We start from the raw sequence: 6,000 nt of genomic DNA on the forward strand, positions 1-6,000 counted from the left end.
CAAACAGTGACAGCTTTACTTCTTTTCCAATTTGGATTCCTTTTATTTCTTTTTCTACTCTAATTGCTCTTGGCTAAAACTTCCAAAACTATGTTGAATAATAGTGGTGAGAGTGGACAACCTTGTCTTGTTCCTGATCTTAGAGGAAATTCTTTCAGATTTTCACCATTGAGAACTATGTTGGCTGTGGGTTTGTCACACATGGCCTTTATTATGTTGAGGTAAGTTCCCTCTATGCCTACTTTCTGAAGGGTTTTTACCATAAATGGGTGTCGAATTTTGTCAAAAGGTTTATCTGCATCTGTTGAGATGATCATATGGTTTTTCTCCTTCAATTTGTTAATATGGTTAATCACATTGATGGATTTGTGTGTATTGAAGAATCCTTGCATTCCTGGGATAAACTCCAGTTGATCATAGGGTATGATCCTTTTAATGTGCTGCTGGATTTTGTTTGCTACTATTTTGATGAGGATTTTTGCATCTACGTTCATCAGTGATATTGGCCTGTACTTTTCTTTCTTTGTGACATGTTTGTCTGGTATGAGGGTGATGATGGCTTTGTAGATTGAATTGGGAGTGTAGCTCCCTCTGAAATTTTTTTGAAGAGTTTGAGAAGGATTGGTGTCAGCTCTTCTCTAAATTTTTGGTACAATTCAACTGGGAAGCCATCTGGTTCTGGGCTTTTGTTTGTTGGAAGATTTTTAAACACAGTCTAAATTTCAGTGCTAGTGATTGGTCTGTTTATATTTTCTATTTCTTCCTGGTTCAGTCTCGGAAGGTTGTGTATTTCTAAGAATTTGTCCATTTCTTCCAGGTTGTCCATTTTACTGGCATATAGTTGCTTGTAGTAATCTCTCCTGATCCTCTGTATTTCTGCAGTGTCAGTTGTTACTTCTCCTTTTTCATTTTTAATTCTATTGATTTCTGTCTTCTCCCTTTTTGTCTTGATGAGTCTGGCTAATGGTTTATCAATTTTGTTTATCTTCTCAAAGAAACAGCTTTTAGTTTTATTGATCTTTGCTATTGTTTCCTTCATTTCTTTTTATTTATTTCTGATCTGATCTTTATCATTTCTTTCCTCTGTTAACTTTGGGGTTTTTTTTGTTCTTCTTTCTCCAACTGCTTTAGGTGTAAGTTTAGGTTGTTTGAGATGTTTCTTGCTTCTTGAGGTAGGATTCTATTGCTATAAACTTCCCTCTTAGAACTGCTTTTTCTGCATCCTATAGGTTTTGGGCCATTGTGTTTTAATTGTCCTTTGTTTCTAGGTATTTATTGATATCCTCTTTGATTGATATAACCAGTGATCTCTTGGTTATTTAGTAGTGTATTGTTTATTTAGTAGTGTATTGTTTAGCCTCAATGTGTTTGTATTTTTTATAGATTTTTTTTCCCTGTAATTGATATCTAGTCTCATAGCATTGTGGTCGGAAAAGATATTTGATACGATTTCAATTTTCTTAAATTTGTCAAGGCTTGATTTGTGACCATAGATATTATCTCTCCTGGAAAATATTCCACGAGAACTTGAGAAAAAAGTGTATTCTGTTGTTTTTGGATGGAATGTCCTATAAATATCAATTAAGTCCATCTGTTTAATGTATCATTTAAAGGTTGTGTTTCCTTATTTATTTTCAGTTTGGATGACCTGTCCATTGGTGAAAATGGGGTATTAAAGTACACTACTATGATTGTGTTACTGTCAATTTTCCCTTTTATGGTTGTTAGCATTTGCCTTATGTATTGAGGTGCTGCGATGTTGGGTGCATAAATATGTACAATTGTTATATTTTCTTTTTGGATTGATCCCTTGATCATTATGTAGTGTCCTTCTTTCTCTCTTGTAACAGTCTTTATTTAAAGTATATTTTGTCTGATATGAGAATTGCTACTCCAGCTTTCTTTTATTTCCGTTTGCATGGAATATCTTTTTCCATCCCCTCACTTTCAATTTGTGTGTGTCTCTAGGTCTGAAGTGGGTCTCTTGTACACAGAATATATACAGGTCTGGTTTTTGTATCCATTAAGCCAGTCTATGTCCTTTGATTGGAGTGTTTAATCCATTTACATTTAAGGGAATTATCGATATGTATGTTCCTATTACCATTTTCTTAATTTTTTTGAGCTTGTTATTCTAGGTCTTTTCCTTCTCTTGTGTTTCCTGCCTAGAGAAGTTCCTTTAGCATTTGTTGTAAATCTGGTCTGGTGGTGCTGAATTCTCTTAGCTTTTGCTTGTCTGTAAAGGTTTCAATTTCTCCATCGAATCTGAATAAGATCACTGCTGGGTAGAGTAATCTTGGTTGTAGGTTTTTCCCTTTCATCACTTTAAATATGTCCTGCCACTCCCTTCTGGCTTGTAGAGTTCCTGTTGAACGATCAGCTGTTAACCTTATGGTGATTCCCTTGTATGGTATTTGTTGTTTTTCCCTTGCTGCTTTTAATATTTTTCTTTGTACTTAATTTTTGACAGTTTGATTAATATGTGTCTTGGCATGCTTCTCCTTGGATTTATCCTGTATGAGACTCTGTGCTTCCTGGACTTGACTGACTATTTCCTTTCCCATATTAGGGAAATTTTCAACTAAAGTCTATTCAAATATTTTCTCAGTCCCTTTCTTTTTCTCTTCGTCTTCTGGGACCCCTATAATTCGAATGTTGCTGCATTTAATGTTCCCCCAGAGGTCTCTGAGACTGTCCTCAATTGTTTTCATTCTTTTTTCTTTATTCTGCTCTGCGGTAGGTATTTGCACTCTTTTATCTTCCCGGTCACCTATCCGTTCTTCTGCCTTAGTTATTCTGCTATTGATTCCTTTTAGAGAATTTTAAATTTCATTTACTGTGTTGTTCATCATTGTTTGTTTGCTCTTTGATTCTTTTAGGTCCCTTACAAACGTTCCTTTTATTTTTTCCATTCTATTTCCAAGATTTTGGATCATCTTTACTATCATTACTCTGAATTCTTTTTCAGGTAAACTGCCTATTTGCTCTTCATTTGTTTGGTCTGGTTGGTTTTTACCTTGCTCCTTCATCAGCTGTGTGTTTCTCTGTCTTCTCATTTTGCTTAACTTACTGTGTTTGGGGTATCCTTTTTGCAGGCTGCAGGTTTGTAGTTCCCGTTGTTTTTGGTGTCTGTCCCCAGTGGCTAAGGTTGGTTCAGTGGGTTGTGTAGGCTTTCTGGTGCAGGGGACTGGTGCCTGTGTTCTGGTGGATGAGACTGGATCTTTTCTTTCTAATGGGCAGGATCGTGTCTGGTGGTGTGTTTTCTGGTGTCTGTGACCTATTATGATTTTAGGCAGCCACTCTGCTAATGGGTGGCATTGTATTACTCTCTTGCTAGTTGTTTCCTACAGGCTGTCCAGCACTATAGCTTGCTGGTCGTTGAGTGCAGCTGGGTCTTAGCGTTGAGATGGAGATCTCTGGGAGATCTTTCACCATTTGATATTATGTGGAGGTGGGAGGACTATGGTGGACAAATGTCCTGAACGCGGCTCTCCCACCTCAGACGCACAGGCCTGACACCCAGCCAGAGCACAAAGACCCTGTCAGCCACACAGCTCAGAATAAAAGGGAGAAAGAAAGAAAAAAGAAAGAAAAAAATAAAATAAAATAAAGTTATTAAAATAAAAAATTAAAAAATTATTAAAAATAAAAAAGTAATAATAATTTTTAAAAAGGGAAAGAAGGAAGAGAGCAACCAAACTGAAAAACAAATAAATCCACCAAAGATAACAAGCACTAAAAGCTAGACTAAAATAACATGGAAGATGGTGGAAGAGTAAGATGTGGAGATCACCTTCCTCCCCACAAGTACATCAGAAATACAGCTACATGTGGAACAACTCCTATATAACACCTACTGAATGCTGGCAGAAGACCTCAGACCTCCCAAAAGGCAAGAAACTCCCCACGTACCTTGGAAGGGCAAAAGAAAAAACAGAGACAAAGAATAGGGACGGGACCTGCACCAGTGGGAGGGAGCTATGAAGGAGGAAAGGTTTCCACACACTAAGAAGCCCCTTTGCAGGCGAAGACTGCGGGCGGCAGAGGGGGAGTCATCGGAGCCACAGAGGAGAGCACAGCAACAGAGGTGTGGAGGGCAAAGTGGAGAGATTCCCAAACAGAGGATCACTGCCGACCAGCACTCTCCAGCCCGAGAGGCTTGTCTGCACACCCGCCGGGGCGGGTGCGAGCTTAGAGCAGAGGCTCGGGCTTCAGAAGTCAGATCACAGGGAGAGGACTGGGGTTGGTTGTGTGAACACAGCCTGAAAGGAGCTAGTGCTGCACAGTTAGCTGGGAGGGAGTGCGGGAAAAAGTCTGGAGTTGCCGAAGAGGCAAAAGACTTTTTCTTGCCTCTTTTTTTCCTGGTGCGTGAAGAGAGGGGTTTAAGAGTGCCATTTAAAGGAGCTCCAGAGATGGGCACGAGCCATGGCTATCCGCGCAGACCCCAGAGACAGGCATGAGACGCTAAGGCTGCTGCTGCAGCCACCAAGAAGCCTGTGTGCAAGCACTGGTCACTATCCCCACCTCCCCTTCTGGGAGCCTGTGCAGCCCGCCACTGCCAGGGTCCCATGATCCAGGGACAACTTCCCCATGAGAACATATGGCGCACCTCAGGCTGGTGCAAAGTCACACTGGCCCCTGCCCCTGCAGGCTCGCCCTGCACTCTGTACCCCTCCCTCCCCTCTGCCTGAGTGAGCCAGAGCCACCTAATCAGCTGAACCTTTAACCCCGTCCTGTCTGAGTGAAGAACAGAAGCCCTCAGGTGACCTACACACAGAGGCGGGTCCAAATCTAAAGCTGAACCCCAGGAGCTGTGCGAACAAAGAAGAGAAAGGGAAATCTCTCCCAGCAGCCTCAGGAGCAGCGGATTAAATCTCAACAATGAACTTGATGTACCCTGCATCTGTGGAATACCTGAAGAGACAACGAATCATCCCAAAATGAGGAGATGGACTTTGGGAGCAACGATATATATATTTATCCCCCTCTTTCTCTTTGCGTGAGTGTGTATGTGTATGCTTCTGTGTGTAATTTTGTGTGTATAGTTTTGCTTTTACCATTTGTCCTAGGGTTGTGTCTGTCCGTTTTTGTTGCTGTTGTTGTATTTGTATAGTGTTTAGCATGTGTTATCATTGGTGGATTTGTTTTTTCGTTTGGTTGCTCTCTTCTTTGTTGTTTTTTATTACTTTTAAAGAAATTTTTTAAATAAAATAAGTTGTAGAATGAAACTATTTAAAAAAGAAATGTTTTAAATAATTATTTTTATTTTAATAACTATTTTATTTTACTTTATTATATATTATTTTATTTTATTTTATCTTCTTCTTTCTTTACTTCTTCCTTTTCTCTCTTTTATTCTGAGCTGTGCGGATGACAGGCTCTTGGTGCTCCAGCCAGGCATCAGGGCTGTGCCTCAGAGGTGGGAGAGCCAAGTTCAGGACATTGGTCCACAAAACACCTCTCAGCTCCACGTAATACCAAATGGCGAAAATCTCCCAGAGATCTCCATCTCAATGCCAAGACCCAGTTCCACTCAATGACCAGAAAGCTACAGTGCTGGACACCCTATGCCAAACAACTAGCAAGACAGGAACACAACACCACCCATTAGCAGAGAGGCTGCCTAAAATCATAATAAGGCCACAGATATCCCCAAGCACACCACCAGACGTGGACCTGCCCACCAGAAAGATAGGATCCAGCCTCATTCACCAGAACACAGGCACTAGTCCCCTCCACCAGGAAGCCTACACAACACACAGAACCAACCTTAGCCACTGGGGACAGGCACCGAAAACCAAGGGAACTGCGAACCTGAAGCCTGTGAAAAGGAGACCACAAACACAGTAAGGCAAGCAAAATGAGAAGACAGAGAAACACACAGCTGATGAAGCAGCAAGGCAAAAACCCACCAGACCTAACAAATGAAGAGGAAATAGGCAGTCTACCTGAAAAAGAATTCAGAATAATGGTAGTAAAGATGATCCAAAAACTTGGAAT

Source organism: Physeter macrocephalus, chromosome 18, assembly GCF_002837175.3.
Source record: "Physeter macrocephalus isolate SW-GA chromosome 18, ASM283717v5, whole genome shotgun sequence".
Classification (NCBI taxonomy): domain Eukaryota; kingdom Metazoa; phylum Chordata; class Mammalia; order Artiodactyla; family Physeteridae; genus Physeter; species Physeter macrocephalus.